The following is a 14,253-nucleotide window of genomic DNA, read 5'->3' as shown; positions in this document are numbered from 1 at the left end:
CAGAAAAGCCAATGCCTGTCAACCTGTTTACCTACAACCAGCCTTGACTCTTTTCCCAGACATTTCTTCCTCCCCAGCCTGCCTTTATCCCTCTCTTTCCCTCCCCTAAACCTCCCATAGTAAACATTGAATGATCCCAAAGTACTCTTCCCCTGCCTCCTGAACATGTCCCATACCCCTAGGCAGTGTCTCCAGCAGTCAGAGAGTGGTCTGGGGACCAGCCATCATCAGGGCTGGGTGCCATCCCCGGCACATGGGGCTGGAGGCCCTGCTGAGACAGCCCTGGGAGAGACCATGTGCCTTTCCCTGACTTGGGTTATGGTGCTCTCCTGCCTGCATCATGTCCCTGGGCTCCTTTGTGCCTGTTGAGATGTGGGTTTTATCACATCACCTAGAAAAAGAATTCTTCCATACTTGAATCTGATCATTTTTGTCCTTCAGTTTTGTGGCTGAGACATGAGGGGACCCTGTTAATAATTCCTAGGAACTGAGGACAAATACTCACCTCACTAGTCTATGGCAAGTCCCTGAATTCAGCCTTTACAAAGCAACTGGAATATTACAGGCAAAAAATTCACCAGCTCAGACTGAATCTTGAAAGCGGCTCTGTCATTGTGAACACAGTGAGGAAGCAAATACACCACAAGAGACCTGAGGCAAAAACATCCAAGGCTGTGTTCTCACACAAGGAGTCCTGCAAATTAGAGCAAAAGCAGACAGAAAAATGACATGTGATGTTTGAAAAAAAATACAAGAGGCTTCCTAGTTTATATCTCTGTGCCTGAGTTTGCATTACCAGTCAAGTATACAAAACCTGGGAAAATACAAAAGGCATCAGAGTTGCTAGGTCAGGACAATTACTCCTATAATAAAAGCAAGATTGCAGCAGGAGATTACCAAACTACTCTTTTGCCCCAAAGCAGAAGGGATTGCATTAATTTTGGTAGAGATCTGGTAGGTCACTGTTGTAAAGACCTCCAAATTTGGATTGAAACACTTGGAATCAAGAAAACCTCTCTGCTCCAAAGTCTAAATAGCCCAACCACATGAGCCATTATAGCTGGTTCCCAGAATATCCCTCTGCTGCCCAGGCCACAGAGATGGTAACAACTCCTGGCTCCTCTGAGGCAAGCATCACATGCACCAGATATTACATTCCTCCAGCCTCCCACTCCATACCCTTAACGTGGAGGCAAAAGCAGTAAATAGTTTTGGCTCAGGCTATTTGCAAATGCATACGAAGGTACTGCCTGTTGATGCCCAATGGCCCTTCCACATCTCCTGGCAATGGCATCCATAGGGGGTTTTTCCCAGACAGCTCTGGGCTGGGCCACACTGGTCTGTGTCATAGAGATCTTGTAAGTATTTGAAATTCCCTTGCATAGCAGCATCCACTGGTGTTTAATAATCCTTTTATATTTTTTGAGAGAAAAGAAGGTAGGGGGAGGAGAACTCCTTTCTCAGGAGGCTCTGATGCTTGGAGCCACGTGTATGATGCACCCGAGACTTTGTTATACAGGAACACTCAGCCTGTGGAAAATGGGAGGCTACTGCATTCTGCAGTATCCCTCTTTCCCATATTTCTACCTTCCAACAGGCTCCTCAGCTGTCCATACAGCAGGTGACATGCCTTGGCACCCCCACAGCCTCTGTCCCCATGGTTGCACCCCATGGCTAAGCAGGGACATCTTGCTGGGGCTGGTGCATGACCAGGTATTGCTGCAGAGTGGGAGGACAGCCAAGGCACAGACCTGGGAGGAGCACAGAGAGAGAGGCTCCTTGGCTCCAAGGTGCTGCTGAACAACACATGCTGTGACCCTAACCACCTTTCAAAATGGTCCTCAGCCCTCTTGCACTATAAAGGTAACACGCTTCCATTGGTTCTTACATGCTTGCACCTACAAATCTGTCACTGTGAAAGCAGTGGGGGAAAGCTCTCCACTACTTTGGCCAGTGAGATATATCAGAAGGAAAATTAATATTCCTTCTGTATCCTCTATTTATTTAATAACTTTACCATTTGCATAGAGCCTCCTGAGGAAGAAGAGATTCCTCCAAATGGCAATGGAGGAAAAAGGAGGGGATAAAACGGGATCTTTTTTTTTCTCTGGGAAACATGTATTTTCAATAAAATTCTTACACAAAATATTTCAGTATCATTAGTGCTAGGAAAAAAAGAAATCTCGTCTGTTTTCAAAGTAACCTCTAGTTCTGTTATTATGGGGGTTTTCATGTAAATTATTGTAAAATACCATTGCGGTTGTGAGTTCATCTTTCTGGCTGCCCTGACAGATATCAGCTTGGGGCCACCAGAACCCCTCTGTTTGGAGTGCATTACTCTCCATCTTGCAAAAGGATTTTCCATTATTGTAAGGTACATTTGTGTAGCAGTTAAAGCATTTCTACCCTGAGGTAGTGCCAGAATGGCATTGCCCAGAAATGCAGCCATGACACAGCGATGGTCTTGTTAAATGCTGGATAAAAGATGTTAATATGCTAGAGTGCTGCCTGGGGAAGGGGAAAGAGCTGCACCATCTTGTACCCACTGTACGGTGCACTGTCAGCAAACCCTCTCCTTGCTGTACTGTTCAGCTCTGCCTTCAGTGGTACCTTTGTGTGCCCTTAAAATCTTTTAGCCCAAAGGTGTAAAAAGGTTCTGATGATTTAGACTCAGTATAATCTTTTGTTTTCAATGGTCAAATGTTCCAGGAGCATTTTCTTAGTGTATCTAAAACTATTTTTAAAAGGTAGCTCACAGCACACCATTTTTAGGCTCCCCTTTAGTTGAAATACTAGAAAGTACTTGTCAAAGTGCTTCCACTCATGAAACACATGTGAAAATAATGTAATAATAACCAAAGAAACTGTGCAAGAAACTTTCCATGCCTGTATCCCTCTTCTTTGAGCAGGGGAGCTGAAGTGGTCACCAGCTTTACAGTTTCACAGATCCCTCAGATCCACAAGGAAGGGTATAAGTGTTCCTCAGGAAAGTTTTCTTTCTCAATTGTTTCTTCTTTCTCAAAAATGTATGCCCAGCTTTATTAGCGATCAGTAATCACATCTAAGTCACTACAGAAGGTTCACTTCACTCCCACAAGCCCAGTCCCTTATGCTGACATAAAAACCAAAACCTTGAGTCACATGATCTAGAGAAGCATGGATACCGTGAGCCACTGACCAGAGGTAAGGTCTTCTGGAGCTGTGAAGTGGAAGCAACAGCAGCGAATAGGAGTGTGTGAAAGCCCCATGGGGAGCTGGCACTCTGCTGCTGACACACAGAAGGACACTGCACCTGCCTCGGGGAGCCCCTGGCCCCAGAGAGCAGCAGAGCTGAACTTCAGCTGCCAGAAAGTAGAGAGAAAGTAAATGCAACATTTGCCATTGGCCAAGCCATTGATAAATGCTCTCTTTCTGCATAAGAGTAAATCACAGGCAATACAAAATTCTGTACTGCAGGAGACACATGAGGATTTTCACAGTCTCATTCAGTGACTCTCTTCCCTCCCTCCCAGCTCATGAACTGTATTATAGAGAGACAGTTTCTGTATTTACACTGTGCTTTATCCTCTTGCTAAGCATTCCCTGCTAGCCACCTTAGCTGACAAAGTACTGAATTAAACAGATCAGAGGTTTGACTGACTGTGGCTGTTCTTATGATGCCTTCTCACCCAGTTTGTATCACTTGCTCAAAAGACAAGGGTCACCTCTCCCTGGCTCTTGCATTTGACAGATTGTCTGCCCCTTGCTAAGTAGTATGAACTGACCTGTTGGTATAGCAGAATTTTGCACTCACATTTTCACAGAGCAAGACATGAAAAATTGTAGCAAAGCCTTGTGAAATCAAGCTGACAGTTCCTACAAAATCCCCTCACAGAAAGCAAAGCCTATTTCATGACCCTCAGAAACCCATGACAATGGTATTAAACTAAATATTTTAGCATTACCTCTATTTAATTTGCTTTTCAGAGTTTTCTGTTACAGTACCCATGGTGATACATCCATTTGGTGATGAATTCCCAGCACAAGTTTAACATGTTTGCTGTAGTTCTAAGACTACTCAGCTGCCAAAATATATGGCCAAAAGTACCTTTTGGGGAGATGGACTGAAATGCAGAGGCCCATTTCTTTGTATTCATTCATCTAGAATGATGTGTCCCTGCAGACCATGGCACTGACTGCAGCCTTACCTCGCCTGAAGCCTTGGGGGAAAGATACACAAAACTCCCTCCGCCATCCAGATGGTGCACTGAGAGGCTGGAGTGAAGAGGAGCTCCGCAGTCCCCTGCCTGCGTGGAAGCAGTCAGAGCCACTTCCAAAAGCTGCACAAAAGAGCCTCTGTCACTGCTGATGAGAGATCCTTTTGAAGCTTAGGAGTCGTGACTGGCAGCACTTCATATCTGGCCATCTTTAGGTTTGGAGCAATGAAGAATGGGAAAGAAGAAAAAGATGGCAAAGGAGAGAGCAGGGCAGAAAAAAGGTAGGATCAGCTCAGAACAGCTCTGGCTAAGAGCCTGTCACAGCAACATGCATTTTGCATTACCTCAGGTATAATATTTTTTGCTTTCAGGCTTTCTTGTCAACATGGAAATTTCGAGTTTACTTTTGACCCTTTTCAGCAAAAAGTGGGCAATTTCTCCCAGCTTAGAAGACGTGTTGTAATTCACTATTAAGAAACACAAAACTTTCTCAATTTAAAGGTACATTGTAAAACATAATAAGCCTAAACCAAGAGCATGCAGTTTCATTTTAAACAATGTATGCACTGCTGCTTTCTGTAGGAGGTTACAGATAAACTGCAAATAAAATGATTATGTTTGACTATCACTATTGCCTGGTTAAAAAAATTCCAAATCACTTCTTAGCTCCTATTGTGGCATGGTTACAAAATATTTTTACCTCTCTATATCTTGCTTTTTTCACTTACAAACCATACAATTTTCTTGTTGAAAACAGTAAAAATGCTGTAGCTGATTCTTGCACAGCAGTAAGCATTTGTTCTTTAAAGATGAAAAGCATTCTAGAAGTTAAACTTCCAATGTTAACAAAGCCATTCCCTTAAGAAGTTTTCCTTCATGACTCTCAACTTAATTTTTCCACAATATAGAGAACAGAAAACCTTTTTTTTATGTCTGCGATCAACTGTTCTTCTGGGTATTTTTGTTATTCTACCTTATTCAATTAAATGCCTTTTACTGTGGCTGCAGTGGCACAAAATTACTTGAAAAATAAATAAAGCTTTCATTTTCAGGTACTTGAATACAAAAATAATCAACAATTCATTATTTAAAAATATTCTATTAGTATTTATTCCGTTATTTTTCTCTTCCTCTCTTTAAAATGCATACCTTAGTTCTTATGAGCTAAGAAAGAATCTTAATCTTCTATTTCAGAAGGAAAGTAAGTGCCAAGTGATTACTTTTAAAAGGATTCATGAAAATACTCTCCACATCTAAAATAGGGATGTGGCATGATTCACCCAAGTCAAAGCAGGAATGGTAGAGAAAGAAAAAAGCCTCAAGAATTTGTGGTTCTGTCACACAAGTTTTAAAACTTTTAATCTTGCTTTTTGGAAAGTGTCAGACTGTCACTTTCTTCCAAGTATGCTTCCCAATGCTTTCAGCACTTGCACTTTCATCATAAACTCATAGGAATTCACAATCTTGTTCATTACTTTACTATTACAGGCTTTCTTATGAAAAGGTGGGCACAGGGACTGCATCTGATCTGCATGCAGGTCAAAGGTGATGATATATGATATATGACGATAGATATACCAGCCACAAAGCCCTGCTGGGGTGCTGCTGTGCTTAACTACCCACACAATGAGCCTGTGCAGGGCTCAGCTGCCCTCCATCTCACCCACATCCTGCTGGAGGGGTCCCAGGAGGCCACTGCCACACTCCCCTGGCTATGAACCACCTTTCTGGGAGCTGCTGGTCCACTCCATCCTCCAAACAGATGATGGTCTGGCTGTGGAAAAAAATGGGTGTGAGGGGAGAAAGAGTAAGAGAGCTTGGCTATTCCTAGATCAGTGCTTTCATTTCACTCCAATATGTGAACACCTCAAGACAAAGGAGAAAAATGAAGAGAGAAAAATATTTCAGCAATTTCCTCTTTCTCCTACAGTTCAACACAGGAGAGTGAAAAAAAAACCACCTAGTGATTAATTTAATGGGTGAGGATATAGGGATTTTTATATTACACACGTAAGTAAGTAACAATCAATGCTGACATTTTTCTTTAAGGTCTAAAATCTGCCCTCAAATTGTTAGGAGTAGCTGGATGAGTGTCTGTGTTGAGGGAGAGACATAGAAGACTGAATTACCACCCCTCTTAGCCTCAGGAAAAAAAAAAAATAATAAAATATTTAAAGCCTATGAATATAATTTATTTGTGACTTGCCTACAACTATTGTGCTCACTGATTTCACTTAATGCGCGCTGGCAGAGTACGTCAGCCTGGCAGAAGTGCTGCTGCATTACGGTGCACTAACTCCATTAAAGCACTGCACAGCAGCTAAACTGGGGCAGCCCTGCCCTCCTGAAATCCTCAGCTGGCCCCCATGACCCAGGAGAGGAGTCAGCCCCAGCAGAGGGAAAGTGCAGGCAGGCTGCCCTCCACTGCATACCTGCAGGAGACTCCATTTGGCAAAAAGAAGCCCCGGCAACTCCTCCTGCAAGGGGACTGGCTCCTACCCTGCAGGATGTATTGTGCCCCTGGGAACAGCATCTCTAGCCCTGAGCAGAGCCACTCTGGTGGTGCTCACGTGAACATAACTTCTTGGTTGCATTCGAACGATCAGAAAAGTGAACAAGAAAAAGGCAGCAGCCATTGAAAGACTTGACAGGGTATAAACACACCCACTACCTCTGCCACAATCCTCTTGATGAGGACAGAGAGCCACGACTGAAATCCACCTCATCAGCAACAAGTCAAATATTTGCCATCTTTCGGGCAGATCCCACCCGGCGTCCGATCCGGCGCCAGCCCGACTTCTAGATATCAGCTGATGAGACATCATAAAAGCCCAGAAGCAGCAATTATCTCATATGCAAACAGGTACTTATTAGCATCTGCCTGTTGTGTCTGACACGGTGTAACGTGTCCTGTGTTCTTTCTGAAATAAGCACACACAGGCACTGAGAGCTTTTGTTCAAATTATCATTACTGTTAATAGCTAGGAACATTAGGGCACTTACCAGCAGCCAATTGCATCCCACCCGGGGAACCTCTGCTGGGCACACAAGGTGGGTGGCTCACCCCTCCTCTTCCTCTAGGACTTTGCTCTTCCTTCTCATGACTGTTCAAAAATCACGTCATCATTGCAAGATTCTATTTTGCCTTTTTTTTTTCATTTTGACAATGAGTATTCTTTTTTTTTTTTTTTTTTGCCAGGACTCCTATAGTATACTTACTAGACTGTGTTACTCTGAATGGTCAGAAATTTTACCCAGACACTTATAGCTCCCAGTTTCTGCTGAAAGTTTAGGAGGCAAAGATAATTAATTTCAATTAAACAGCCCCAGATCTTTCTCTCGGACTCACAACATTCATAAATATTCATAAAATTCATACAAGCAGTATTGCTTTCTCTCTTCTATCCTGTATCAAAAACACAACTTAGCTTTTATATAGTCATTTCAGTCACAGCACTTTACCTTTCAGGAATTACTAATCCTTTTTTGAGGTGCAGAAAAGCTCAGTGCAGAAAAGCCAAGTGCCATGCCCAGGATAGCCAAGCTGGTGTGACACATACAGCAGTGAAACCCAGATCTACAGCACACAGGAGCTTTTTTCTGCAGCACAGCAGAGCTGCAACAGGGTCCCACTCCTGAAGGGCTCCTTTAGGATCTTCCACAGAATAAATAAATACAATTTCCCACTAACACTCCAGGCATTTCCTGCTATTAAGCTGTTCCTTGGTTAGCATAGCAATGTCAAGAGATCAGTTTAAAAAATTTTGGCACCTAGAGCCACAATCAGGCTCAAAAAGATGTTGCCCAGATTGTCAGAGGCAAAAAACACAGCTCGCTTTCTCTTGGCTTGCCCAACTGCCTAGATAAAAGTTACATCCCTAGCAGATGTCACCCAAGTCAAAAAAGGTTGCTCTTTACTATAAATTCACATTATTCCTAGCATATGGGATTAAAAGCTGTGATAAAGAGCTTTGAGTCTGACTGAGGGAAGTTGGTTTTTTTTTTTTTTTTTTTTTGGGGTTTTTTTTTTTTTGTCTGATCTGAGCAACAGCTGACTTCTCTGGATCTCTCTCTTTTTCATCCAAGCACCTAATTGTCTTGGGAAAAACGACCTGTTATCAACTTAAACAAAACAACTGCTGTCCAGAACAGACCAATAAAACAGAATTTATATGAGGAGCTGTGGGTTTATTGGCTATTGGTTTAAGCTGTTTATCCTATTTTAGAAGAGTATAATTTTCCCTGGGTTTTTTCCCCCTGTTGAAATGACTATTAACTCCATTGTCATAAATAAGGAGCTGCATTGTTTAATGTGGCCCTTAAAAAGGAGGTTTATAGATCACATGACCAGGAGGGTTCACTTGGGTCTCATAGTAATTAGTAGAAATGGATGTATAGCAGCCGTTCACAACATGCTCTTGTTTGACCCTTTTGCCCTACATTTTCGACCACTTTGAGATCGCTTTATGTAACTTCTCTAAAAACTGACCTTCATTGCCCTCTGCTGGCTGCTCCATTTTCTCAGTGCACAGCTTCTGGCACCGCGCAGGAGACGGAATGTGCCATGGTTTAACCCCCGCCAGTAACTGAGTTCACGCAGACACCCACTCACCCTCTCCCACTCGGTAGGACGGGCAGGAGAATTTAAAAAACACAAGCGAAAACTCGGGGGTTGAGGTAAGTCCAGTGTAATGATTGAAACAAAGATAGGACAATAATAAAAACAGCATTAAAAATAATAATGATAATAATGGTGATGATAATGGTAATGATAATAACGATAACAATAATGATTATAATGATAACAATGATGATGATAATGAGAATAAGAATGAGAATGAGAATGATGATAATGATAATAATGATAATGCAAGAGAGGGAGAGAAATAAAACCCAAGGAAGATGAATTCTGCACAAGACAATTTTTCACCACCCACTGACCAGTGCACAGCTTGTCCCTGAGCAGCAACTGGCTCATTCCAGCCAACTGCTCCCAGTTTATATACTGGGCATGACATTCCATGGCATGAATATCCCTTTGGCCAGTACAAGCCAGCAGTCCTGGCTATGCTTCTTCCCAACTTCTTATACACCTGCTCACTGGCAGAGCATGGGAAACTTCAAAGCCTTTGGCTGAGGGTAAGCACCATTTAGCAAGAACTATAGCAATAGCATTATGGACATTTTTCTCCTGTCAAACCTAAAAACACAGCATTGTGCCATCTACTAAGAAGAAAACTAACTCAGTCCCAGCTGAAATGAAGACAGATATAGCTGAAAAAAATTACAGGGCACCTGAAGAAGGCTACCAGATGTAGGATCTCTCTCAGGGACTGCCAGAAACAAAGCCGTGGTCGAGCTCTGCTGTCTACTGCAGCCACAGTACTGGGCTTAATGTTACCTGTAAGTATATTATAGCAAGCACACTACCACTTAGGGCAGAGATATTTTCTTAGGAACAACAAGTAAATATTTTTACAACAAAATTAAGTTGTTTAAAAAACTATGTTACTTCAAACCTGTACAATAGAGCCTTCTCCGATAATGCAGCAAAAAGGCAATCACTGTACCTGACCCATTAATGTGGAAAAGCCTTTCTTAATGTCTGCATTTAAAACAACTGTATTTCAGAATCAGTGTAAAAATAGTCCATTTCTGCAACACCATAATGTGCCTGTTGGTGTGTCAAAGGAGCTGGTCAGGAAACACTGCAGAATGCTAGCCAGAGCTGGGTTACTGATAGGTATTTTTTCTCATGTCAACACTGAATGGCATTTGTTGGTAATAAAGTGATTTATGTGAAAGGTAGCTATGGGGAAATCCAGCATTTTCATACATGCATTTTCATGAATCCAGGGAATTCCATAATTGGACACTTGGTTGACAGGGAGAGCTAAAGGGACAGAGCTGTAGTGAGCACTGAAGCAGAGCTCATCTCTTAGCAGTAAAGAGCACTGTGGGCACCGGAGGAGTAGGTACCTTTACTTCCTTTGTGGTTGCCTTTACTACACGTATTTCCTGAGCAAGTATATCTTTGTTGTGCCTCCTTTCATGGGCAGCTAATTCACTAAACACTGAATAAACTCTTCCTTCATGCATCTTCCATGTGCTTAGCAGGTGGTGATATCACATTCTGTAGGAAGCTGGCTTTGAAAGAGTGATGAAAATCCCCATTCTCACAGAGATAATGCAGCTCATGACTCTCTGGCTCTTTTATTTCTTTCAGCCATATCCTTTTCCTTGAAGATAGTTCTAAGATTTTTTTACCAAATAAAAGATGGCATATCTGGTAGAGCACCATGTATGCATTTTTCATGAAGCAGGATGATTATATTACAGAAGTTGAACCCTATGGGTACTTTGTATAGGAAAAATATTTTAAATTAGGAAAACAGGACATTCTGGGTGCCTTGGTTTTTTAGCAATTAAAAGGCTATCGCAGTGCCGTGAACACAGCCAACTATGTAGTGGAGTTTTATTTTTCATATTAGAAAGAAAGGATTACGAGAAAGAAAGAAAGAAAGAAAGAAAGAAAGAAAGAAAGAAAGAAAGAAAGAAAGAAAGAAAGAAAGAAAGAAAGAAAGAAAGAAAGAAAGAAAGAAAGAAAGAAAGAAAGAAAGAAAGAAAGAAAAAGAAAGAAAGAAAAGAAAGAGGGGACAGAAAAGAAAGTTATTTAAGTCATGCCTTGGAATGGAGAAGTGAGTATTTTTCTTATTCTGCCTGACTTCCCCTTCAAAATTAACAGTGAGTGTATCCTGTATTTTTCTTTGAAATTGTTTGAAGACACACAAGATTGCATCCATTTCCCCATGGCTCATCAGTCAATTTTACCAATGATGTCTATAAATTTCAGTCAAGTTACTGGAAACTCTTGAGACTCTTCTGGGTCTGCCAGGTGAGATAACATTTTCACACGAGATCTCCTTGAGCACAAGAAAGTAAGAAAAGTCCCTCTGTATAGCTGTCATAGGATCTTTTAATGCCAGTTACAGCATTTCCTTTAAAGGAAAGAGAGAGGTGGAGATTGATCTTCTATTGAATTCACTTTTCAGTAACAAGTTGATACAGTGCCCTGATTCCTGTCCCTTATTTATCATCGTTGAGACTTAGACCATTCTCAACCCATTAGTGGGTATTAGGCCATAAGACAAATGACAGGCTTTTGGTTGGAGCAATAGATGAGACATGACCAACTGTTCACAGAGAAGGTGCTCAGCCTGCAAGGGCCTTCCAGGCTTCCCAAAGTCTTTTCTGAAGACCTTGTGAAGAGATTCCTGGAGAATAATAAAAATCTCTGTTGGCTTCCCAACATGTCTCCAGTCAATGAGCTACAAAATGAAGTCATGAGGTTAAACCTTCATTCATCTGATTCCCTATGGTCTAATTTGGCTGTTAAATCTACATATCATGAAGGAGAAAACAGCTGTACTCAGTCCTGAGAGCTTCATGTGCCTAGAAATGTGAAATATTCTCTAATCTAGTTCAACAGGCTCCCAGGTTTATCTGTCTGAGGATGAGTCAGAAGTGAACAGCACAGTGTGGGCAGAGGAAGGCTCCTCAAAATGAGGTAACACTGAAAGTGGCTACAGTCAAATTCTTCAGTATCACTATGGTTTCCCACCTATGACTCATCTGTTTGTCTTGCCCTAACCACATACCTGCTTCACAGAGTCCCAAAAGGGAACACTTCCCATCACACATCTCCTGGGTTTGAAAATAAACAGGCAGCATGACCTAATGCTTCATACCCAGGACAACTTAACCTTAAGAAATTATATCCTTGAAATTATGTGCTCCTGGAGATTGTTATGAAAGGCATGTTATAAAGCTAAACAGCTCTCCAGTTATCTGACATTCTGTCTTTACATATTCAGGATTCTGAACACTCACTGGAGTTAAATGCCAAAATTGAAGTAAGATGCATTAGGGACTTTCTTTTTTGGAGAAAACTGAAACATCTTGAAGAGCTGAAAGTAAAGCATTTACACTCCCAGGAGATAAGACAGAGAGACTATAAATTCTTCCCTGTCATTAGAACTGAACATTAGAATATCTGTCCTGTTCAAGAAAACCCACAGAAGTGGGAAATGTCATTTATGAATAATTATCCCTTATTCTTGGCTCCTACTCACATTACCAAGCCATCTGTAAAAATGGCCCCACCCCCATCAGAGCAAAGGCAAAAGAAAATTTATTTTTGACAGGATGACAAAATGTCAGGAGGGGTCCTCAGCAGGATCCCAGGAAACTGATTAAAAAGAAGACAGACTTCTTTTTAAAATTGTATGAAATCTGATTTTCTAGTGGTATCCCATGGCTTTTTCCTATTCCCCATTAGTCTGGAATGGAAAATGTTCAAAGGATCTTGCCGTGAATACGCTTCCTATAGAATAATGAAAATCGCTGCTTCCATCTTGAAAGCAGCATGAGCCTGCTGTACATTAAAACAACAGACAAGGAATGAAGTTTCCATGTGAGTTCTGGAAAAGGGAAATGTAAACTCATACTCATCTCTCCTTTGTCCCTTTTAATGTCATATATACATTCTTGAAAGAAATGTAGAAAAAAAACAAAGTGGAGGATAACGAGTCTGAGGAAAAGTTTCTGAAAGTTCTGGCTTCTCTTTAACAAACATCAATTCAACAACACATCATTAGTCCATGAGAGACCCCATCCAAACCAGTGAAATCAGTGGGAAAGCTCCCAGTTGGCTTCAGCAGGTCTGAGTCAACAAAAATGCAATTAAAATGTTTTTTTGCTTTTTTCAGTGAAATCACATTTTAAATAGAAAATTGCTTTTTAATGAAAAATTGCTTTTTACAACAGCAAATTGTGTTGGGACCCCTCGTTTTCATTTATGTGCTTTTCTTTTTTGGCAGAGCAGGCTAAAAATAAGTATATTTCATCCTACCCATCCCCCAAACGTTTTAATTTCACTTCTTCATTTTTTTACTGGAAAACAAATACATGAAATGACCTGAAGTAGAGGTGAGGGCAGGAAAGTAATACAGTGATCAGATCAGAGAGCTGGCCCATCTGGAAAGCTGGATGCCTAAAAGAAGGAGGGGACAAATGATCCCAGAGGAAGTGAGCTTGGCCAGTTCTCTTACTTTTTTCATTGTCCCAGCAAGCAACTCCTCTCTCCATTGCTTTTTTTATGTTGCACATGAGTGGATTACAGAAGTGCAGAAATCATACTACGTGGAGTCTGAAAAAACACAGAGACTTCAAATATGTTGGCAGGATTGCTAGATCTGAAACAAATACTACCTTTGAGCAGAAGGAGAAAGCATCAGCTGTTCCTTTGTCAGCCACACATATATGAGATCCACACAAGGTCAGCCTGAAGAATTCCCCTTCATCATTATTCCCTTGTCTGTGCATTCAGTTTTGTGGAAAACATTGAAATACTGGAGGATCACCTTGCTGAGCTTCTCTGTAATTTTCTTCTTCAATGGAAGGCACCACATACACAAAACTGACCAATCTTCAGTGAGTGAAACACACTTGCAGAAACATTAAACTCCTGGTTTCCTGAACGTGTTCAGACAGGTGCAGTGGTGACAATTATCTATGTGCTTTTAGACATGCTCTTGTTTAGAAGGAGAGGATTACCAATTAGATTGTTTTATTTGATGTCCACACTGTAGACCATGGAGCAACCAATTCCAAAGTTAGAGGATATTTCTGAAGGAACAGCAGTTTGTGGTCAGGCCACCCGAAAGTTGATTTATCTGAAGGACTGCAGCCCACAGAAAGGACCAATGCTGGAGCAATGAGAAAACTGTAAGGAGTAAGAAGCAGCAGAAAGGGGAGCAGCAGAGAGGAAATCTTCTGGACTGTCCATAAATTCCCATCACCCATCTTCCCTGTAACTTCCTGGGGAGAAGAGGAGGTATAGGAGGTAGAAATGAAGGAGTGAAGTGAGTCTGGGGAAAAATGGGCAAGTAGGGGGGAAATACTGATTTATTTTTTGTTTTTGCTTTTCATCATATAAATACATTCTCATTGGAAAAAAATTTTATTTTTCCAAGTAAGGTCTGTTTTGCCTGGGATG

General features: G+C 41.5%; 1 long non-coding RNA gene across 2 annotated transcripts in view; it reads right to left on the bottom strand.

Annotated features, from left to right (window-relative positions):
* LOC132326257 (uncharacterized) overlaps positions 1–8,027 on the bottom strand; it is a 70,526-nt gene extending 62,499 nt beyond the window's left edge. For both annotated transcript variants that reach the window (XR_009486181.1, XR_009486182.1), the window contains exons 1-5: positions 7,659–8,027; positions 7,200–7,300; positions 5,860–5,970; positions 4,188–4,405; positions 506–694 (exon numbers count right to left, since the gene is read on the bottom strand). This is a non-coding gene — a long non-coding RNA (uncharacterized LOC132326257). The remainder of the gene's footprint in view (positions 1–505; positions 695–4,187; positions 4,406–5,859; positions 5,971–7,199; positions 7,301–7,658) is intronic.
* Between the last annotated feature and the right edge of the window lie 6,226 nt (positions 8,028–14,253).

This window comes from Haemorhous mexicanus, chromosome 1 (genome assembly GCF_027477595.1).
Source record: "Haemorhous mexicanus isolate bHaeMex1 chromosome 1, bHaeMex1.pri, whole genome shotgun sequence".
NCBI classification, from domain to species: Eukaryota; Metazoa; Chordata; class Aves; order Passeriformes; family Fringillidae; genus Haemorhous; species Haemorhous mexicanus.
This window is presented reverse-complemented; position numbering and strand designations above follow the sequence as displayed.